This window comes from Peromyscus eremicus, chromosome 14 (assembly GCF_949786415.1).
Source record: "Peromyscus eremicus chromosome 14, PerEre_H2_v1, whole genome shotgun sequence".
Classification (NCBI taxonomy): Eukaryota; Metazoa; Chordata; class Mammalia; order Rodentia; family Cricetidae; genus Peromyscus; species Peromyscus eremicus.
In genome coordinates this window covers 58,785,166-58,809,561 of record NC_081430.1, presented here as the reverse complement: position 1 = coordinate 58,809,561, position 24,396 = coordinate 58,785,166, and the positions used below count along the sequence as shown (strand labels likewise).

Sequence of the window (24,396 nt, the reverse complement as noted above, 5' to 3'; positions counted from 1 at the left end):
TGTGGGATGGTCTGTATGTCAAGTGTGTTGCTGATTGGTTGGTAAATAAAACACTGATTGGCCAGTGGCTAGGCAGGAAGTATAGGCGGAACAAGGAGGAGAATAAAGCTGGGAAGTGGAAGGCTGAGTCAGGAAAACACTGTCAGCTGCCACGATGACAAACAGCATGTGAAGATGCCGGTAAGCCACGAACCACGTGGCAAGGTATAGATTTATAGAAATGGGTTAATTTAAGCTGTAAGAACAGTTAGCAAGAAGCCTGCCATGGCCATACAGTTTGTAACCAATATAAGTCTCTGTGTTTACTTGGTCGGGTCTGAGAGGCTGTGGGACTGGTGGGTAACAGATATTTGTCCTGACTGTGGCCAAGGCAGGAAAACTCTAGCTACAGGTATAAGCATAAATGTTAAGCAGAGGCAGATGGATCTAAGTTCAAGACCATCCTGGTCTACATAGCAAGTGGTCTACTGTACCAGGCTTTTTCTTTTAACCACCAATCAGCTCCCAAATCATGACACAGAGACTTATTAGTTTTGAAAGCACAGTCTAGTTTGGGCACCTTTCTGGCTTGCTCTTTTAAATTAACCTGTTTCTTTTCATCTGCCTTTTGCCTTGGGGCTTATTACCTTTTCTTACTTTCTTGCTGTCTCTATGTATGACTGGCTGGTGTCTGCCTGGCTTCTCGCCCTGAGTGTCTCCATTCTTCCCCCTTCTCTCCTTCCTCTTCATTCTTCCCAAGCCTAGATTTCTCCTCCTATTTATTCTCTCTGCCTGCTAGCCCTACCTATCCTTTCTCCTGCCTAGCTATTGGCTGTTCAGCTTTTTCAATCAGGTGCCTTAGGCAGACAAGATGAAACAGATGCAACATATCTTTCATAGTTTAACACATATCCTTACTTCATTAAACAAATGCAGCATAAACAAAAGTAACACACTTTTATACAGTTAAAGTCATTCTACAGCATAAGCAAATGTAGCACATTTTTGCCTAGTTAAAATGATATTCCACAACAGTGTACATAGCAAGTTCCAGGACAGCCAGGGTGACACAGAGAAACTCTGCCTTGAAAAATCTAAAAAAAAAACAAAAAAACAAAACATAACTCTTAGAAAGCAGTTTGAGAAGCACATATCCTCTTAACGAAACAACAGAAGCTTGCCCACTAGCCATATTTGTCTTGGCTTACAGTACCAAACATGGTTCTTTCCTGTGGAATGAGCCTTAAATCCAACTGGAAAGTAGTTAATGGCACCCATAACAGTTGTGCCACTATTGCACCAGCAGACACACCTTGTCTGGCATGTTGATTGTTAATATACTGTGTCCATAGCTAAGCAGGAGCATTGGCACTTAGGCCTCCCTGGCCTACAACTTGTTGAGAGTTAGCCCACCTCTGGCAGTGGGATTTTTCATTCAATAATCTTATGGCTTCTGGGAATACCTTTTCCCACCTGTTTAAACTTCTTAACAGGTGTTTTTATTTATTCAGGCAGAGGCTGTTACAGGATTTTCTCAGTCACCTTATTGAATATCTTCTTCACTTTAACCAACCATAAGATGCTCAAGAATTTCACAGCTGTGCCCTGCACCCTGTGTAGACCAATTGCTTATCTTTGCTCCTTTAGAAACAGTTGCACATCTTTTAGATATGTTTATAAATCAGTAAGACACTCAAAAGTTAGCATATTGTCTATATAATGAAACTTTTTTACCATTGGTGGGCAGTGTTAGCACATGCCTGTAACCCCAGCACTTCAGAAGCAAGAGGATTGCCACAAGTTCTAATACAGCATGGGCTCTGTAGTGAGTGCAAAGCAAGCTTGTTCTACATAGCAAGATCCTATCTCAAAAAATAAATTAATTAATAGGTATGGTATATGCCTATAATCCCAGCACTAGAGAGGCTGAGACAAGATCAGGAGTTTGAGGATATTTTTAGCTACATAGTCTGAGGCCAGCCTGGACTACATGACTTTGTCTCCAAACAACAACAGAAATGGTGGTACACATCTATAATCACCGTATTTGGGAAGTAGAAGCAGAGGCAGGAGGGTCAAGATTTCAAAGTCATTCTTGGCTACTTAGAGAGTTCAAAGACAATTTGGGGTACATAAGATCCCATCTCACACAGATAGATACACACAAAAGGTTTTAAAGGATAGGACAGTATCTGTGAAGGGAGACCTCCCATTCCAAGCCATTGACCTAAGTAAGTGAAAACTGGTCTCAGAATTCAGCAATTAAGTAGATATTTAACAAAACAACAAAAACCCAGGCCTTCCTTTAATCCCAGCCTTTGGAAGGTAGAGGCAGGCATGTGAGTACCAGGCTAGCCATGACTATATAGTGAGACTGTTTCTAGAAAGTGAAAAAGACTTGGAAGAGGTCGAGGAGTATAAAGAAACACGTGTAGTTCTGGATTCAGTGAAATTAGAAGGCTGAAGTTTTTCTCTACAGGGTGTTTTTGTGTTAAATCCTGGAGTCCATTCTACAATTCGTTATTTTTGGCCACTACTGTGTTTAGTAATATGAAAATGTGGTTCTTTTTATGCAATTGCATATATTTTTCTTTGCATAACTTAATGTGTCAAATAAATGAGTTCATCTAATTAAAAAAAGCAATTTTGGATATAGCAGCATGGCTGGGAAGACATTACCTTATTTAGCCCTCTGTAATCCATAGTCCATGAGCTATCTTACTCTATCATTCTGGACTACTGCTTCAGGATTTCTACATATCTCTGACCTATAAATAGGCTCAGGAGAGGCAAGTTTGTGCTGCTCTGCCCAGCTGAGCCAAGGGGGAATGGGATCTGCTGTGGCTCAAATATTCTGTTATTAGGAACCAGCAAATTCATTCCTCTTTTAAATGTTTTTATTATTATTTTATGTGTATGGGTATTTTGCCTGCGTTTATGTCTGTGCACCATGAGCATGCCTGGTGACCTTACAGGCCAGAGGAGGGCATTGGATCTCCTGGACCTGGAGTTAGAAATGATTTTGAGATGTTATGTGGGTTCTGGGAATTGAACCTGGTTCCTTTGCAAGAGCAGCAAGGGTTCTTAACCACTGAATGATCTCCAACCCTGTAGATCCATTCTTTAACATGAGGCTTCTGGTCCCTCATGGACTTCACCTGAAGACAACCTTGGCCACCCTACTAGGACAGTGGCTGAACCATTTCCCACCCCTCAAGATTCTTTATAGCAATGGGCACAATAAGGATCTCCTGCACCCCTTCTACACCTTTGGCAAACTTACTCTCACAAGACCCCCAAAAGCTGCTTGTGTCCTTCTCCCGTTTCTCAGGTGTTACTATATTCCTTCTCAGGTCTTTGATGGGATTGAAGACTAATAATTATAATTACAATCTTCTTGTATCTTAGCTAAAACATATTAAGTATTAGATTCAGGTTCTTCAGGATAGAACACCTTTTAGAATGAGCTCTGTAACATGCCATTTACCTATGCTCTAGACTCCTCTGGATTTTAGTATGTGTTTCTTGTTTGGTGTTGTTCTTGTTGGTTGTAGTTCCATCTTGTCTAGATCATTACCTCTTATTCCTCCTGGACAATATTTGATAATCATTGCTATTGTATATAGTTTTGTATTAGGTTAGAACTTTCATTTAGACAAATAGGGGGGAGGAGATATAGTGGGTAGCTGTTCCAGCTTTGACCTTGAAACACTGACCCTAGCAAGTAACTGCCAAACCTGCCTATGACTTGCCCCTGGGGTGTGGCCAAGAGGAGACCCCTTAAGACTTGAGATGCGTATGGGTTTGCTCTCTTAGCTCCTCATGGTCCTGGAGGCTGGATTTGCAGACTAAGTCAGAGTTCCCCAGAGAACTGTGCTGGACTGTACCTCATCTCTCCCGGATCTTGTAATCGACCCCTTATTGGTTGTAAGTTACCCCTGAAATAAACCTCTTTTAATTACCAGATAAACTACGTGGAATTGCCTTGTTAATTATAGCAATATCCTTTTCTGCCTTTTAAAGATCATGACCCACCATGAGTTTCAGCAAAGCCACAAAAAAAGTGGTCCAGGAAAAGGCGCAAAGCTACACAGAGAAACCCTGTCTCGAAAAACCAAAAAAAAAAAAAAAAAAAAAGTGGCGTACCTATACCAAATACCCTACTGACTTAACTTCCTTTAACATCCCAGTAAACCGAAGGTCAAACACTGCCTCTCTGTGTCCAGTTCACTCACTGTCATTTCTACCTCATCTCCCAAGATTTTGGATCCAAAGAGAGGTTATTTGTACAGTCTCTTAAAGAGAGCTTTAAAAAGAAATGGTAAGCCAGGAGGTGGTGGTCCATGCCTTTAATCCCAGCACTCAGAAGACAGAGGCAGGCAGATCTCTGTGAGTTCAAGGCCAGCTGTTCTACCAATTGAGTTCCAGGACACCCAAAGCTGGTATATAGAGAAACTTTGTCTTAAAAAACAAACAAAAAGGAAAAGAAAGAAAGAAATGGTAAGCCAGTACTTCTATCTTACCCTGTTATCCAGTTTACTCACCAAGTCAAGGGCCAATATACAGGACACTGTATGCTTGTCTACTTCCCATTGTAATTCCTTTTTTTGTGTAGACAGGTTCACTCTGGGCAGACAGCTCAACCTCAGTTGCATGTGTTCTCACCCCCAGCAAGGGCAGTGTAAGAAGGTATGCCATTCTATATCACATAGGGAAAGAAAGCCATGTCAGGATTGTCCCCATGTTTACTCCATCCTTAGATGGCTCAGCCTCAGTTTGCCTGGCTTATTATTATTCATAGTCAGAGCAATGCAGCTGATCCTCCCGAATTCAGCATTGGCTCTTTCATGTCTGTGTAGGCACCAAGTGTTGCATGACTCTTCCTGAGGAGTCTGATAGAGTGATGAGTAAGAATTTCACCCAAGTCTAGCTTGGTGAACCAGTGAGTTTAATTGTGGTTACTTATAGGAGCATAGGTGAAAGATAACTTACAAGAACATAAACAACTTAAGGGCATCCATGCCACAATAGAACAGTGTCCTCTCCACCAGCAATTATTAGTTGCTTATATATCCTACAGACAAGGATGTGTACCCTCCCCTCCCCTTCCAAAATAGCACTATTAGTGACACCAATCTTGTGAGATTCTTGTGCAAGTGATTGTAACTGCTGTGATTCAAGATGGAAATAATGATTCTGTGAAGCCAGCTGCATTTGGGTGATGATGGGGAACATAGTAAGGCCAATGAATTCCATGATCATAAACCCACTGCTGCACTTCTTTGGCTGTGGAGTGAGTTCCTTAGGAACAATGCTGTTTGGAATATCATTACAGTGGATAAGTAGTTCTGTAAGTCCATGGCATTTTTGACAGAGTGCTGCTGCTTCCATGATGAAAATAGTACAGTGTACTCACCTGTCACCCGAGGGAATGATACTGTGTTAGAGCTCAGGGTTTGGCCTCTGCTGCTGGCAGATTACTCAGTACCAGTCACAGCCAGGTTCCCCCTTACTGAGTAGAAGTCTGTCTTACTTCTCTGTTACCATGAACAAGACAACTTAAAAAAGAAAACCTTTAATTTGAGGCTTAAAGTTGCAAAGGGTTAGAGTCCATGACCATCAGTACAGGGAGCATGGCAGCAGGCATGCAGGCATGGTGCTGGAGCAATAGCTGAGAGCTTACATCCTTTTCTGCAAGTAGAAGGCAGAGAGCACTAACTGGGAAATGTGGGCTTTTGAAACCTCGAAGTCCACCCCCAGTGACACACCTGCCCCAACAAGGCCACACTTCTTAATCCTTCCCAAACAGTTCTACCAACTGGGAAACAAGCATTCAAATATATTAAAACCATTTTCATACATATGGGGACCATTTTCATTCAGACTACTACAAAGTACATATTTCTGAGCCCTTGAAGAAACTTCATTTCTGCCATCATGACCACCTCGTTCATGGGCCCATTAGGCAATGACAGGGATCACTGGGGGAAAATAATTGACTGCTATCCACAAAATAGGTCATCTTCTCTACTTGATTACAGGCTTTTTCTGATGAGGTCACTTTTTGGTGAGTTTACATGAAAATATGAATGTCTTCACATCTTTTTTCCCATTCGAAGAGGTATATCCACATACTCTGTCACCAATTTTCCATCATGATCTTCTAAGTCCCTGACCATCCACCCAAATCATTGGCTACAATTCAACAATCTATGTATAGTCACCTATCTGGCCATTTTTCCTTCTGAGTAAAATTTATAACCAGATGCACTGCCCAGAGTTTACCCACTGCGGGGATTTTCCTCACCACTGTCCTTCAGGAATGCCCCCAGAGATGAGTTATAATGCATTTATTTCCCAGTAATGCCTACAAAACATGCACAACCATCTACAGATCAGGCACTAGCCTTCTCTCCCTCTGTCAGCTGATCATAGGGCACACTCCGTAAGGCATAGGTGCAGAGTAAGAAATGTGAGCATTTGAGTCACTTTGAGTAACTCTCTTGGGCCTCAGGACTTTCTTGGGCCCAGTCTATACCAGCACACTAAACTTTTGATGATGGCTTGCTGCTGTTCATGTCTGACTTTATGGCTTTGTGGATCAGATAACAGCCAGTTCATGATGGGCAGCTTTGGTCACATGGTAACTTAATGGTCCATAGTCAAGCATTTATTTTCCACTAAGAGCCCAATAGCTGTCCAAGACTTCCCTCTTAAAAAGAAAGAAGTTATCTGCAGGTAACAGCAGAGCCTTACTCAAAAATTGCATGGGGGAGGACCAGTGAGAGGATTAAGCAGATAGAGGTATATGGGGACAGATCTGATGTCCTGAGTTTGATTCCCAATCCCATAAGTTGGCAGGAGAATCTACTCCCAAAAGTTATCCTTTGATCTCCACACACACATCATGGCACAAGAGCACCTGCACTCACACAGCAATAAATAATAAAAAAAATTCAAAACCAGCAGCATTTTTAAAAGTTACCTAGTATGTGGACAGAGGTAACATACCCAAAATTCAATAGACTAACTATTGTGCTTCTTTCTTGGTTAAAGTAAGGGCTAGATGCAATAACTTATTCTCTACCTTAAATTGCAAAACCTCAGCAGGCACTGAAGCACTGGACTCCTAGGAATTTCACTGAGAGAGGACCCTTGAAATATAGTTGAATGTATTTCCCATCTTCCTACGCACAAGTACTATACCAAAAAGTCTGGAGTAGTTGCTCATGTGGTCCAGTTAGCATGATGTCATAAATGTAATGAACCAGTGTGATATTTGTGGAAGAGAAAGATAATCAAGATTCCTGAAAACTGCATTAACACACAGAGCTAGAAGTCCCTGTGTCTCTGAGGTTGGTCAGTGAAAGTGTATTGTTGACCTGGGCCAGCTGAAAGCAAATCACCTCTGGTGAGCATTATGAACAACTATGTAAAAAATGGCATTTGCCAGGTCAGTAGCTACATATCATGTTAATCTACGTAGGCAAGGAAAATGCATCTGGCACAGTAGCTGAAATTGAGTTCACCATGTGGTGAAGCCTGCAATAATCAAGTGGCATTCTTCAAGATCTGCAGAGTCCAAATAGGAAAGTTAAATGGGCCTGTGGCTAGAACTGCCACCTTGCATCTTTCAAGTCCTTAATGGTAATACTGATCATTGTGATCCCACCAGAGATACAGTATTGTCTAGGGGTCACTGTTTTTCCAAGTAAAGGTAGCCCTAATGGCTTCCATTTGGTTTTTCCACCATAATAGTCCTCACTACACAGGTTAAAAAACAAATAAAGGAATTTTGCTACGTGTTAAGCATAAATTCCAATTATGCATTCTGAGAATGAAGAAATAACCACAGGATGAGTTCACAGTCCCCCTGGACACACTCTGTTTTGATGATCTGACCTCCACAAGTTTCTAATTTTGAGGGCTAAAGTGCTGTTTGACTCCTCCCTAAGTTAACATCAATGTAGAGCTAGTGTTCAGTAGACCCCAAAAAGTTTGACTTAATTTTTTTTTCCTCATTATACAGTCTCCCTGGTAAAAGACTACAAGTACCTTTAGGGAAGGACAGGACAGTGAAATGTCCTTGATAGGACCTGGCATCACCTTTATTCATAGGATTCTGGATCCATAAACTGGCTCAAGACTGAGAATTAGTTAAGGGCCTGTAGCTCTCTGCCTCTGTAATTCAAGGTATCCTTTTGTTCTTAATTCTGTAATTTCTGCTTAATACAGATCAAATCATTCAGTAGGCCTCTTATCTGTTTAACTTGTGGGAACACAATGATTAATTAGCTAACACCATAGGTCTATATGAGTCAGATCATATCATTGTTTGAGTATTGCTGTCCATTAAATACACCTCCCTTGTCTTTGGTGATCGAATACTGCCGCTGGGTCCCACCACACCAGGTTCCAATATACCCATTGCATTTAAGTTTCAAGGTTGTATGCAGCTCTCACTGTAAGGTCTGCCATAATGAGAACAGTGACAGCTCTTCAGGGTTCCTGATGCTCCCTCACAGATCTGTTTCTTAAAGTACTAGTGAAGGTCATGTCTGGACCCTCCTACTGTGGAGATTTTATACAGCATATCCACTCCACCATTCCAGTTTTAGGATCCTTAGAATAGCTCCATCAGTAGTAAACCAAGGGATATCAAACATGTTCAGATCATTCACAGCAAGCCATCTGTTGACCTATACTAAAGCCAACCAGATAAGCTGTTAGCACCTTTCTTTTTCTTTCTTTTCTTTCTTTTTTTTAATTGTTGTTTTTGCTTTTTGTTTTTTGAGACAGGATTTCTCTGTGTAGCCCTGGCTGTCCTGGAACTCACTCTGTAGGCCAGGATAGCCTCCTTGGAGATCCACCTGCCTCTGCCTCTCAAGCGCTGGGATTAAAGGTGTGTGCCACCACCACCTTTTTAGCACCTTTCTTAACTTTGTGAACTGCAATGGGAATCTCTGCTCAGTGGACCCATACCAATAAATTCAATTCTATCTAATTTTATGTTCCTTGTACCACTATCATACACTTAAAATCTATTTTCCTTCCAATACATGTTCCCCAGGGGCTTGCCAACCAGTCAGTCTTATATGAATTAGATACTCAAGAAGTGTTTTAGGAACAGTGGAGTGTAATGTACCTCCTGGGTTACAATGTAAACTATACCTTTAACTGCAGATACTCTCAGAAGATGAGAGTTAAATTTGCATCATAGTTCAGCCATCATAGTCTCATGAAGGCTTGTGGCTAGGGTTGGGTTGGGTTGGGTTGGATTGGGTTTGATTTGGCTTTTTGAGACATACTATTACTGTAGCCCCATCTGACTTCCAACTCATAGCATTTCAACTGCCTCAGCCTCCCAAGTGCTAGGATTACAAGCATGAGCCTTCATACACAGCTCTGTGCTACTATTACTTTTTGACAACTTCAGTGCATGACTACAAGTCAGAAAATTCTCCTTCTGAACATGTTTAGAATCATTTAGGTTGTTTCTGCACACCTAGAACTGGGACAGTGAATTCCTGAGGGTTTTTTCTTAGTACTTTATTCAAAGGTGCAAAAAACAACCAGCTAACAAAACTGTGTTTCTTGGTTTTCCAGAAATACTTCAAAGTATCATATGTAGACATTAAATTCCTTGCCTGTCCAGAGTGATGAACTCTAAGTATAAAATGCATTTGTTCTTCATGTTTCTTTAAATAGTTCAAGCCAGACATTATCAGTGTGCTCTCTGCTATCAGGAGTGGGCCTGGAAACTTCAGGTATAGTCATAGTAGAGCACTAGCTCCAGAAACCACAGATCTAAGCAAGGAGATTCAACCTTACTCTTCTGTTTCTAGAGCCACTCCAGGCACCAAAATCCATATTAGAGTTTTCTATGGCAATAGGACTAATCTAGAAAATATATTATTATAGACCAGGTATGATGGTAACAGGCCTTTAAAAATCCCAACACTTGGGAGGTAGAGTCAAACGAATCTCTACAAGTTCAAGACTAGCCTGGTCTACATAGGAAGTTCTAGGCCGGGAAAGGCTACATAGCAAGACCCTACCTCAAAAAAAAATTATTTAACATAAATGTGTGTGCACACACATGTGTGTATATATATACACACACATCGTTATTACCAGAGATTTATTGGTTTGGTTTATACATTTGGAAGTTGGATAGTCCAACCATAACCATCAGACAAAGAAGCCAGTAGTTGCTGTTCAATACAAGAAACAGAAAGCCTCAAAACAAGAGGAAACAATGAACCAGGCCCAGGCCTAGCTTAAGGCCTGGATGATTTGTGGGAGCCATTAGTAGAGTGTACTTTACAAGGCTGAAGATGTTCTTGGGGGACAGCAACTGCAATAGAACTTGTTCAGGAAGAGTGGAGCTTACATGCTTGTTTGTGCTGGTTGTCTTTCTCATCTCCCTCCTATTCCTTTTTCTTTTTTCCAGCAGGATTTGATACAGTTCAGACTAGCCTCCAACTTGCTATGTAGCCAATTATGACTTTGAAGTTGAACCCTGAACTTGATTCTCCTCTTGTAACCTTCTGTGTGCTAGGATTACAATTGTGTATGACACACAATTGGAAAACTTGTGTGTGTTTATAATGCTAGGGATCAAACCCAGTATCTTGTGCATGCTAGGCAAGTGCTCTACCAATGAGCTACAGACCCAGCCCCTCTCTTCTGCCACTTTTATTCCATCTAGACCCAGCCTATTGGATAATGCCTATATTCAAGGCATTGCATACCAGTCTTCTCTGGAAATGTTCTGGCAGACAAACCAGGAAGTCTGCTTCACTAATTCTTCAGGCATCTCTTAGTCCAGTCAAAATGAAAATTAAGAGTAACCATCACAGGGATACATGGTTGTAATCCCAGCACTTCAGAGATTGAGGTAGAAGGACTGAGTTTAAGGTAGCCTTGACCAAATTAGACTGACTCAACTAATTTAAAAAAAATTTTTTTATTTTATTTTATTTATTTATTTATTTTTTGTGTGTGTGTGTGTGTGTGTGTGTGTGTGTGTGTGTGTGTGTGCATGTGAAAGCCAGAGGTGGACATCAGGGGTCTTTCTCAGTTGCTTCTTCATCTTACTTTGTTAGATTTATTTTTATTATTCTTAATTACACATGTCTATGTGTGGGTATGTCCACGAATATAGTCTGCCTCTGCCTCCCAAGTGCTGGGATTAAAGGCTTGCACCACTATGCCAAGCCAAAAGATTTATTTTAAATGATATGTATATGAGCCAGGCATACCTTTAATCCCAGCACTTGGGAGGCAGAGGCAGGCAGATCTCTGAGTTCAATGAGCCACCCAATGTGGGTAGTGAGAACTGAACTCTGGTCTTCTGCAAGATCAGTAGCACCTTAACTGCTGAGCCATCTCCTCAGCCCTTCCACCTTACCTTTTAATTCAGGATCTCTCATTGAACCTGGAGCTTACTGATTGACTTAGACTGACTGGTTGGCAAGCCCTTGAGAGCTTCCTGTCTCTGCTTCCTTAGTGATGAGATTACAGGCACACAGCTATGCCTGACTTGTTTGCAGGTGCTGGTGATTGAAATCAAGTCCATATGTTTACACAGCAAGCACTTTAATCTTCTGAGCCATATCCCCTCAACCAGTTACTTGTGTGTAGGTGTGTGAGTGCATGCACTTGTGCAAGCACACACAATCACAGTACTCGTGGCAGTCAGAGGACAGACAGCTTTCAGCCTTCCACCTTGATGAGGCTAGGTCTCTCTTGTCCTGTCACAGTACAGCATACTCCAGGCTCTCTGGCCCATGAGCTTCTGTCAGGCTTGTTTTCCTGTCCGAGCCTCTCATCTCAACAGTAGCAATGCTGAGATTATAGGGTCTGGGGAGCAAGTCATTTTACCCACTGAGCCATCTCCCCAGACCAGCCATTTGTTTTGTTGTTTTTGTTTTGTTTTGTTTTTGATTTTTTGAGACAGGGTTTCTCTGTGTAACAGTCCTGGCTGTCCTGGAACTCAATTTGTAGACCAGGCTGGACTTGAACTCACAGAGATCCACCTGCTTCTGCCTCCTGAGTGCTGGGATTAAAAGCGTGCGCCACCACCGCCCGGCATACCTGTACTTTCACACACACTAATAAAATGTAAAACAACCAGCCATTTCAATAAAACAAAAATTCAAAACTAGGACTATAGAGATGGCTCACTGGTCAAGAACACTGGTTGCTTCTCCAGAGGATCTGGGTTCAATTCCCAGAACCCAAAAGGCAGTTCATAACTACCTGTAAAACTCATCCCAGGAGCTCTACTGCCCTCTTTTGGCCACTGCAGGCACTGAACACATGCAGTGCACAGACAAAACATACACATAAATAAGTTGTATTCATCCCAGAGATGCAGCATTGGTTCAACATATGCAAATCAGTACATGTAATGCACCATATAAATACATGTTAGGACAGAATGATCACCGGATTGTTTCAATAGATGCAAAAAAGGCATTTGACAGAGTTCAGCATTCCTTCATGGTAAAGTCCTGAAGAAAGGCTGGTGAGATGGCTCAGTAGATGAAAGCACTTGCTGCCAAGCCTGACAACCTAGATGCGATATCTAGAATGTACGTGGAAGAAATGACTCCCATGAGTTGTCTTCTCACCTCCACATACATGCCCCACACACACTAAATAAATACTTTTGTTGTTGTTGTTTTGAGGCAGGGTTTCTCTGTGTAGCTTTGCACCTTTCCTGGATCTCGCTCTGTAGACCAGGCTGCCCTTGAACTCACAGAGATCCACCTGCCTCTGCCTCCCGAGTGCTGGGATTAAAGGCTTGTGCCACCACTGCCTGGCAATAATTAAATTTTTTAAGTCATAGGAGCTAGAGAGGTGGCTCAGCACTAAAGAACACATGCTGCTCTTCCAGAGAACCTGACTTTGCTTCCTAGCACCCACATCAAATTAAAAATGAAAAATCTTTTAAAATTTTTTTGCTGACAGCAGAACAACATGAAGCACAAGGTTGGAACTTCTTCTGGTGTGTATAAGAAGCTCACAGAAAGGATGGTAATTTAGAATTCCCAGAATTTCAGTTGTAAAGAAAATGACTGGCCAGGTTGTGGTGACACACGCCTTTAATCCCAGCACTCGGGAGGCAGAGGCAGGCGGATCTCTGTGAGTTCGAGGCCAGCCTGGTCTACAGAGTGAGTTCCAGGAAAGGCACCAAAACTACATGGATAAACCCTGTCTCAAAAAAGAAAGAAAGAAAGAAAGAAAGAAAGAAAGAAAGAAAGAAAGAAAGAAAGAAAGAAAGAAAGAAAGAAGAAAGAAAATGACTGAATAAAATGTAAAAAAAAAAAAAAGGGGGGGGGGCTAGAGAGATGGCTCAGTGGTTAAGAGCACTGATTGCTCTTCCAGAGGACCCAGGTTCAATTCCCAGCACTCACATGGCAGCTCACAACTGTCTGTAATTCCAGTTCCAGGGGACCCGATACCTATGACAAAAACACCAATGCACATAAAAATTAAAAAAATAAAAATTTTTAAAAAGTAAAATGTCATTCATATATGTGTATATATATATATACATATATATATGTATATATATAATCTTTTTGGTGGTGCATGTCTTTAATCCCAACACTTGGGAGGCAGAGGCACATGGATCTCTTGTGAGTTGGAGGCCAGCCTAGCCTACAAATCGAGTTCCAGGACAGCCTGAGCTACACAGAGAAACATTGTCTCGAAAAGAAAAAAAAATAAGTCTTGAAAAAATTAGGAACAGGTGGAACATACTTAAACATAAGAAGGCTATATATGACAAACCACATAGAAAGTGTAGACAAACTGAAGGCATTTTTTTCTAAAATTGAGACAGAGACAAGGATACCTACTTTTCTACTCTTATTCAAATTGTGCTGAAGTTTTATAGCTATACGACCAAAAAAAAAAAAAAAAAGATGCAAATAAGAAGTTGGGGTAAAATGATGGTTCAGCAGGGTGAATGCCAAGTCCAAGTCCAGCAACCTGTATTGTCACTGGGACCTCATCATACACCATGTTGCACACACACACTTTCTTTTTTAAGAAAAATCAAATGTTCACTATTTGCAGATGATATGATTCTGTTTAAAGACTCCACAGCTGTGTGTGATGGTGCACACCTTTTATCTCAGCATTCTAGAGGCAGAGGGAAGAAGATCCCTGTGAGGCCAGCCTAGTCTACCCAGGGAACTCCAGGCCAGCCAGGGATACACTGTGAGATTCTGCCTCAAAAAGAAAAGAAAAAAAAAAAAAGTAGCCAGCAGTGGTGGCTCAAGCCTTTATAGACTAAATCAGAAAAATCTTAGACCTGAAGAACATTTTCACTAACATTGCCAGGTACAAAATCAACATATAGCCGGGCGGTGGTGGCGCACGCCTTTAATCCCAGCACTCGGGAGGCAGAGCCAGGCGGATCTCTGTGAGTTCGAGGCCAGCCTGGACTACCAAGTGAGTTCCAGGAAAGGCGCAAAGCTACACAGAGAAACCCTGTCTCGAAAAACCAAAAAAAAAAAAAAAAAAAAAAAAATCAACATATAAAAACCAGTACATTTCTACATACCAATAATAAAATTTGAGAATGAAATTAGGAAATGTGTTTAATTCAAAATAGCTTCCAAAAAATGTGATATATTTTGGGCTAGGTATGTAGCTCAGTTGGTAGAATATTTGCCCTACCATGCAGAAAATTCTCCACTTTGAAATAAGGAAGTAGAAATAGGAGAATCAACAGTCCAGGGTTATCCTCAGCTACATATATATAAGACCAGCCTCAAGGCTAAACAAGATCGTGTCTCAATATAATAAACTACCTAGAAATAAATTTAACCAAGAACATGTAAGACCTCTACAATGAAAAATTTAAAACACTAAAAAAAGACACTAGATATTGGAAAGACCCTCCATGCTTCTGGATTGGCAGAATTAGTATTGTGAAAATGACTATATTATCAAAAGTAATGCAATGCAATCCTCACTAAAAATTCCAATGATATTCTTCACAGACTTAGATAATCCTAAATTTCATCAGAAACAAAGACTACAAATGGCTACTGTCTAAACAACACTGCTAGTAGTATCATAATGCTTGATGTCTAATTATACTGTAGAGCCATAGTAACAAAAATAACAAAGTGAGGCTGGGAGAGATGGCATAGTTAAAAGCATTGGCTTCCCTTCCAGAGTACCCAGGTTCAATCCCCGGCACCCATATGAAGAGTCACAACTCTGTGACTCTAGTTCATAAGGACCTTGGTCTACTGTGGGAGTCCACAGTGATTCCAGCTTGTGGTTTGATTCCATCTTGACTTAAGGTCAGAGAGTTCAAGCTTGTTTTTGCTCCTTGACGTGGTTACTAGATGTTTTGCTCCTCAAGGCCAAATAACAGGATGATTGACTGAAGGCGTGGTTATTAGATATTTTGAGAATTAAGGAGATGTTTACACTTGTTTGTTCCTTGAACCATGGTAAGAACGTCTTTTGCTCCCCTTGCTTTGGATAAAAAAAAAAAAAGGCTATAAGAAATAAATTCAGGGTTGCTGCAGTATTCACTGAGAGCCCTCCTAATTCTATCTTCTGTCTCTTGTCTCTTCAGAATCTTCACTCCCCTATTCAGGTACTGTTCGACAGGTCAGTTGGTCTCAACAGGTGGCGCTGGAACAAGGGATCTGAAAACAGGGGACTTAGTGAATGCAAGCAAGTGAATGGAGCACTCAGATATTATTAAAGTGGAAGTGCGGTTAATAACTCAGGAGTAAAATTGTAAATATGGGGCAAGGTAATAGTAGACAGCAGTTTATACATTTGCTTAAAGATATTTTAAAAACCAGAGGAGCTAAAGTACGGCAGCAGCACAAACAGAAATTTTTAAAGTGTGCTCTTGGTTTCCCAAGCACAGGACCTTGGACACAGATACATGGGGGAGAATTGGAGTGCAAATCCAACAGCAATATGATGAGCATGGGCCTGGAAAGGTCCCAGTGGATGCTCTTAGTCTGTGGGCACTTATCTGGGATAGTTTGGATTTGCACCCTGAACGGCAGAAGGTATTTCCTCCTGAAATGATTAAAAGTGAAACAAAACCCTCCGCACCACCAGAGGAGCCGCTAGGTGCAGAGGCCTTTACAAAATTGTTTGATGATGATCAGTTTAATCCTGGTGATGAAGCTGAGCTTGAGGAAGAAGCTGTTAAGTACCATAATGAGGAATTTTCACCTCCCCCCGCTTCTGACCATGAATGTTGAGAAGCAGAAACCTTGGGATGAGACTAAGGAGGAGCTGAAGGGCTTGAGAGACTTAGTAGTTTCCCTTTCACAAAAATTGGAGGCTCTGCAGGTCTCCTCTTCTCAGAAGGGCAGTCCTCTTCCTACTGCAGTGGCTGGATTAGATCCACCTGGGAGGCCATCTATCAGAGTGGAAAAGTTGCCTATGGTTGCTATGGTGCAAAGGCCTCCTAGAGCATGGCAAACCCTCACCCTTAGTCATGCATCTCCCCTGCAAGCTAGTGTTAGAGAAGCAGCTAGCAGAGGGAAAGATGTGCAAGGATTTCAAATATTCCCAGTGATTGAACAGCAAGATGAGCAGGGCAATATAGTGTGGGTGCACGCACCGATTCCATTTAAACAACTCAAGGAATTAAAAACATCATGCTCTCAATATGGGCCTGCGGCACCCTTTACACAAATTCTGCTAGAAAACATGGCTATAGAAGCCTTGCCTCCTGGGGATTGGAAACAGATGGCCAAAGCTTGCCTGTCAGGAGAGGATTATCTGTTGTGGAAAACTGAATTTGTGGAACAATGTCAAGCTACAGCTGAAATAAATCGGGCCCAACAAATTCCCATTACTTTTGATATGCTTGCTGGAAAAGGCATTTATCGGGAGACAGGTCAACAGTTAAATTTTGATGCAGCAGTATATGCCCAGGTTAATGTCGCTGCCAAGAAAGCACGGAATAAGCTTCTGTCTTCTGGAAGGCAGACTGAGGACTTGTCAAAAGTAAGGCAAGGACCTGATGAATTATTTCAGGACTTTGTCTCTAGGCTAATGCTGACAACAAGCAGGTTAATTGGGAATACAGAAGCTGGGCTTTTACTTGTTAAACAGCTAGCCTATGAGAATGCTAATGCCACCTGTCAGGCTACTTTGAGACCTTTTAGAAAGAGGGGCAACATCTCTGATTATGTTCAACTTTGCTCAGATATTGGGCCTTCATGTACTCGGGGGTTAGCTATAGCTGCTGCATTACAGAGAAAAACAGTTAAGGATGTTCTCTTCCAACAAAGAAATCAAGGCCCGAGACGAGGGAGAGCTGTCAGATCTCCTAGAAGCTGCTTTGGGTGTGGTCGGATGGGGCACCAGGTCAAGAAGTGCCCTAGTAAGGGAAAAGTCATAGGGGCAAAAAAGGAACCTGGATTGTGCTCAAGATGTAAGAGAGGGAAGCATTGGGCTAATGAATGTAAATCAAAGAAGGATGCCCAGTGGAATCCACTGCAGGGAAACAGGCAGAGGGGCCCACCCCAGTTCCTGAGACAATGTTATGGGGCACTTCAGCAGTTTGTCCCTCCGCAAGGAAATGCATTCAGGACAGAGCAACCCCAGGCAGTACAGGATTGGAGTACCTCAGTACTTCATCTACACAGTTTTAACTCCCAAAATGGGGTGCAAACTCTCCCTATTAGTGTTTATAGGCCTTTACTGAAAGGCACTGTAGGGTTATTGCTGGGGAGGAATAGTACCACCATGCAGAGGGTCTTTGTTGCTCCCAGTGTGATTGACACTGATTATGAAGGAGAAATCAAGGTTATGATTCACTCACCTAATGGAATTTCTGTGGTAAAGACAGGCCAGAGGCTTACACAATTAATTTTTACTTCCCCAAGTGCAAACAAGAAATCAAATTTTAAAAGGTAAGAGAGGAGAGGCTGGATTTAATTCATCTGATGCCTATTGGCTACAAGCAGTAGGTCCACAGTGCCTCGAACTCACTTTGTTTATAAATGGTAAGAGCTTTTCTGGCCTCCTAGACACTGGTGTGAATGTGTCTGTTATTACTGCCAAGCAATGGCCTTCAATGTGGCCAAAGCTGGAGACTGTTACACAGCTGCACAGGATTGGTCAAACTCAGATTCCTGAGCAATGTAGCAATGAACTTTCCTGGAAAGATGAGGAAGGTCATGAAGGAACTTTTCAGCCATACATTGTTTCGCACTTGCCTGTAAATTTGTGGGGTTGAGATGTTATGAGTGGAATGGGAGTGTATTTATATAGTCCCAATGCATTTTTTGTTAAACAAATGTTTCAACAAGGACTGTTATCTGATCAGGGGTTAGAAAGAAACAATGGCCTGGCGGTGGTGGTGCACCCCTTTAATCCCAGCACTCGGGAGGCAGAGGCAGGCGGATCTCTGTGAGTTCAAGGTCAGCCTGGGCTACCAAGTGAGTTCCAGGAAAGGTGCAAAGCTACACAGAGAAACCCTGTCTTGAAAAACCAAAAAAAAAAAAAAAAAAACCAATGACAGCCAACTATCACCCTTGCTTCCTCAAGAAAGGTCTAATAGAGCTGGATTAGGGTATTTTTAGGAGGGGCCGTTGAACAGCCTGTACTCCATGTAGATACTATAACTTGGAAATCTGATGACCCTGTGTGGCCCCTAACAGATGAAAAGATACAAGCCGCCCAGCAGTTAGTACAGGAACAGATGGATGGTGGCCATATTGTACCCTCTAATTCTCCCTGGAATTCTATTTTCCTGATTAAAAAGAAATCTGGAAAATGTAGATTATTACAAGATTTAAGAAAAATTAATGGGAGCTTTGCAGGCTGGATTGTCTTCTCCTATAGCCATACCAAAGGATACCTATAAAATTATTTTAGATTTAAAGGATTGTTTTTATACTATCCCTTTGGCTCCCCAAGATTGTCAAAGATTTGCATTTAGTGTTCCATTGGTTAATTTTAAAGAGCCCATAAAGAGATATCATTGGAAATTTTTGCCTCAGGGTATGGCCAATAGTTCCACGTTGTACCAGAAATTTGCGGCTCAGCTGGGCAATGGTGGCACATGCCTTTAATCCCAGCACATGGGAGGCAGAGCCAGGTGGATCTCTGTGAGTTCAAGGCCAGCCTGGGCTACAGAGTGAGTTCTAGGAAAGGCACAAAGCTATACAGAGAAATCCTGTCTTGAAAAAGTAAAAAAAAAAAATTGGTGACTCAGGCTATACAAAATATTAGAGATCAATTTTTTCAAATTTATATTACTCATTATGCAGATGATATTTTGCTTGCCCATAAAAATGAAGTTTTGCTTGCAACATATGAACAGCTTCATCAGGGCCTTGCCCATTCAGGGTTATTAATTGCCCCAGAGAAAGTACAAAGACAGCTGCCTTTTCAGTATTTGGGACATATTTTGTATCCTAAAGAAATTAAGCCTCAGAAACTGAAAATTAGAAAAGATATCTTGCAAACTTTGAATGATTTTCAAAAATTATTGGAGGATATTCAGTGGCTGTGGCCCTACTTAAGATGTTGTCTACAAGAGATCTTGAGCCCCTCGGTGAGATTCTTAAGGGGAATAGTGATCCCACTTCCCATAGGTATCTTACAGATGCTGCTAGACAAGTACTGGCTCAGATAGAGCATGCCATTCAACATCAGCAAGTACACTATGTTGACTATGAGAGACCATGGGAAATTTATGTGCTTCCTACACCACATCCAACAGCTGTGTTATGGCAAGATGGGCATTATTGTGGTTGCATCTGCCTGTCTTCCCAGCCCAGGTGTTGAACCCTTATTATGAAGCAGTAATTTGTTTAGTAGAGAAAAGCCAGATAGACTCTAGGCAATATTTTGGTAAAGAACCAAGTGTGATTGATGTTCCTTTTACTAAACAACAAGTTGATTGGCTATTTCAAAATAATGATTCTTGGACATTTGCTTTTTCTCAGTTTTGGGGCTAAATTTATAATCATTTTCCAGCTGATCAATTGTTGTAGTTTGCCCAAATGCATTCCTTTATATTTCTTAAAGTTGTGATGAAAGATCCTATAAAAGATGCTGTGCTGGTTTTTACTGATGGTTCTTCCAATGGAAGAGCTGCTTACATTATCAATGGTAAAGGTTATATAGTCCAAACAACCCTAGCTTCAGCTCAGATAGTAGAATTATGAGCTGTAGCTATGGTTTTCCAGCATTTTGTAAATAGTTCATTTAATTTGTATACTGGTAGTCATTATATTTTTAGAGCCCTTCAAGTTATAGAGACTATTCCCTGCATTGGGACTAGTAATGGTCATGTTAGGAGGCTGTTTCAGCAAATTCAAGATGCCATTCATCAAAGAAAGTTGCCATGTTTTGTGGGTCATATTAGGGCTCATTCCAATCTTCCTGGCCCTCTAGCTGACGGTAATGCATCAGCTGATAAATTAACACAGATGGCCACCTTGTCTCAGGTAGAATATGCTCAACAGTCACATTCCCTTCATCATCAGAATAGCAGAAGTTTAAGAAAACAATTTGGCCTTACCAGGGAAGTTGCTCATCAGATTGTTAAGCAATGTGATGTGTGCCTACAGTATTTGCCTGTGTCTCACTTAGGGGTAAATCCTCGAGGCCTTCTTCCTAATCATTTATGGCAAATGGATGTTACTCATGTTGTAGAATTTGGCAAATTAAAATATGCGCATGTAGCCGGGTGGCGGCGGCGGCGGCGGCGGCGGCGGCGGCGGCGGCGGCGGCGGCGGCGCACGCCTTTAATCCCAGCACTCGGGAGGCAGAGCCAGGTGAATCTCTGTGAGTTCAAGGCCAGCCTGGGCTACCAAGTGAGTTCCAGGAAAGGCGCAAAGCTACACAGAGAAACCCTGTCTTGAAAAAACAAAAAAACAAAAAAAAAAAAAAAAATATGTGCATGTGATAGTCGATACCTATTCAGGGCTTTTGATGGCCACTGCACAAATTGGGAAAGCTAACAAGCATGTGATAGCTCATTGCTTAAAATGTTTTTCATATATGGGGATTTCTAAAATTATAAAAAATGGATATTAGGTCGGGATATATTAGTAAAGCATTTCAGCAATTTTGTTCCCAATGGAAAATTGAGCATAAAACAGGCACTCCTTATAATCTTCAAGGACAAGGTATTGTTGAACGAGTCCATGGTAGTCTCAAGATGCAGCTTCAAAAAATAAAAACGGGGGAGTTATATCCTCAGTCACCACATAATGCATTGAATCATGCCCTCTTTATTTTAAATTTTTGAATGTGGATGCCCATGAGCAATTTGCCATGAATAGATTTTGGCATGATGGCACTCAAGTGACTTTTGTTCAGGTGAAATGGAAGGATCTTTGCACTGGATTATGGAAGGGCCCTGGTCCTGTTTTGATATGGGGCCGAGGGCATGTTTGTGTTTTTTCACAGGAAGAAAATGAAGCTCAATAGCTGCCTGAGTGCTTGGTGTGGTTTGTGGAACAGAGGAACACTGACCCAGATGATATTGTGGCTGCTGATGCTCCCCTAGAGGAGTTAGAGTGAGATTTACTGAACCTATCTTCCTGATCCTCCAATGTTACATCCTGCAGTCTGGGGAGGGAAGGAGATTATGGTGACTGTTGGTGATTCTTAGCTTCTTGGTAGACCTGCTGCACTAATTTCCCAGACCTCTGTGAATTTTAATTATTCTGGATCTGGCCAAGGAATGCCTATCTGTTTTTCCAAAAATGAATCTGTGACTGGGTGTTTGGCCATTTATCCACACTATATCTTGGGACTCAGAGATCACCTTTGCCAGTGTAGTGTTCATCTGCTGTTGCCCAGAGGAAATAGAAGGCCTGGAGAATAGCTGCCTCAGAGATTTTCCCTCTGTGGGAAAGAGACTTGTTGGAGCAGTCAAACACTATTATGGAGGCGATGTGTGCCTAAAGCCCCTCTTCAGTATAATATCACTGGAATTCAGAGATATGTGCTAGACTGGCCAGGAAACCAATTGGAGATACTGAAGAGAACCCCCGAACTGATGAGGAGGAGTGGGGTAAAGGTTTTGCTGCTGGTTTTTGGTACTCAGGACTGGAGCAGCTCACACATATCTTTGGAAGTTGGTATCAGCAATGCATTGGATTTTAGGAGAGGGAAAAGAAAAGGTTCGGAATTAGGGAGTTACTCATACCTCACCTACCACAAAAACATTTTCTTGTCCCTTGATTGGATCGAAGTTATGAGAATTGTAACCAATTTAACCAATGTGTGTCCATTGTTAATAATCATACTAGAGCCGGGCGGTGGTGGCGCACGCCTTTAATCCCAGCACTCGGGAGGCAGAGCCAGGCGGATCTCTGAATTCGAGGCCAGCTTGGGCTACCAAGTGAGTTCCAGGAAAGGCGCAAAGCTACACAGAGAAACCCTGTCTCGAAAAACCAAAAAAAAAAAAAAAATCATACTAGAATTATGGTGTTACCCTGTTAATGTTTGTAACCTCTTCTGTTCACAATGAAAGTGTTACTGGATGGAAAAAGGTTAGCACTCATCTGAGACAAATTTGGTATGAGTATGACAAGGATGCTAATGAGTCCTTAGATTTGATACAGTTGCATCAGGAAATTACTGATTTAAAAAAGGCAAAGTTGGATTTTGATGCAGCTAAAACTGCTGAAGACATCCTGGACCAATTTTAAAAGGCCATTCCATCTTGGTCATCCTTTACTCTCTTATTAGGAAGTATTGCAGCCATAGCAGCATGTGTATTGCTAGGCATTTTTTGCCTATGATTATCAAGTTACTTGTGAGCTCTCCATGGAAAGCTGGTTCAGAGCTGCACCGACTTAAGCTCCACGCCCTCTCTTGAGATTTTCCAGAGGCTAGCAGTCAAAGACAGGTAAGTCCTTTTTACCATCTTTCAACCTAAGACAGGGCATGAATGGCGGAATTCATGTGCCAAAGATGGATAAGACTGGATTGTTGAAAAAGGCAACCTAAGCCGGGCGGTGGTGGCACATGCCTTTAATCCCAGCACTTGGGAGGCAGAAGCAGGTGGATCTCTGAGTTCGAGGCCAGCCTGGTCTACAAAGCGAGTTCTAGGAAAGGCACAAAGCTACACAGAGAAACCCTGTCTCGAAAAACTTTAAAAAAATAGAAAAGAAAAGAAAAAGGCAACCTAAGACAGGCACAGTTATCTGAGGGGTCCGGGGGACCTTTTAAAAAAAAAAAAAGGGATCCCAAAGTGACTCTACCTTGTGGCTTGATTCCATCTTGACTTAAAGTCAGAGAGTTCAGGCTTGTTTTTGCTCCTTAAGGCTGAATAACAGGATGATGGCCAAAGGCATGGTTACTAGATATTTTGCTCCTCAAGGCCAAATAACAGGTTGATTGACCAAAGGTGTGGTTATTAGATGTTTTGAGAATTAAAGAGGTGTTTACACTTGTTTGTTCTTTGAACTTTGGTAAGGACGTTTTTTTGCCCACCCCCCACCCTTGCTTTAGGTATAAAAAGGCTATGAGAAATAAATTCAAGGCTGCTGCAGTATTCACTGAGAGCCCCCCTGATTCTATCTTTTGTCTCTTGTCTCTTTCTTTCTTTATTCTCACTCCCTTATTCAGGTACTGTTCAACAGGTCGGCTGGTCCTGACAGTCTATATAGTGAGTTCTACACCAATCAGTGCTACACAGACCCTGTCTCAAAAGAAAACAGCAACATAGGCATGGGCAAACACTTTCTGAGTAGGACTCCAATAGCACATGAAATAGCCCTAAAGAATTGACAAATAAAATTGTATGAAATCAAAACCTTCAGCACAGCAAAGGAAAGAGTCACCAAAATGATCAGATTCCAGAACAGGAAAAATTCTTTGCCAGCTATGCTTCAGAAATCAATATCTAGGTAGAAACAATATCTGCCAAGAATTTTAGAAAACTACAAAAATTTTATGCCAGGTGGTGGTGGCACACGCCTTTAATCCCAGCACTCAGGAGGCAGAGGCAGGCTATCTCTGTGAGTTCAAGGACAGCCTGGGCTACAGCGTGAGTTCCAGGAAAGGCTTCAGAGCCACACAGAGAAACCCTGTCTCAAAAATCCAAAAATTAAAAAAAAATTTAAAAACTACAAAAAATTAAACACAAAACTGCCAGTCAATAAATGGGCTAATGAACAGTTCTCAAAGAAGAAACACAGGTGACCAATAAATATTTTTTCTGTTAAGCATGGGAGTTTTGACCTCCATTTTCAACCTGGGCCAGTTCACCCCTCCTTAGGCAACCTGGTAGTCCCCCAGGAAGTCACCTGGTCAATGTAGTGCACTACAGCCCAGAACTCCTGAACTCTATGTGATCCTTCTGCCTCAGCCTCAAGTAGCTGGGGTTAGAGGTATACACTACCACACCTGCACCAATAAATATTTTTTAAA

General features: G+C 41.7%; 1 long non-coding RNA gene across 2 annotated transcripts in view; it reads left to right on the top strand.

Moving 5' to 3' along the window:
• Window positions 1-22,230, top strand: part of LOC131924590 (uncharacterized) — a 32,476-nt gene extending 10,246 nt beyond the window's left edge. For both annotated transcript variants that reach the window (XR_009382941.1, XR_009382942.1), the window contains exons 2-3: window positions 15,646-15,736; window positions 21,421-22,230. This is a non-coding gene — a long non-coding RNA (uncharacterized LOC131924590). The remainder of the gene's footprint in view (window positions 1-15,645; window positions 15,737-21,420) is intronic.
• Window positions 22,231-24,396: the final 2,166 nt, after the last annotated feature.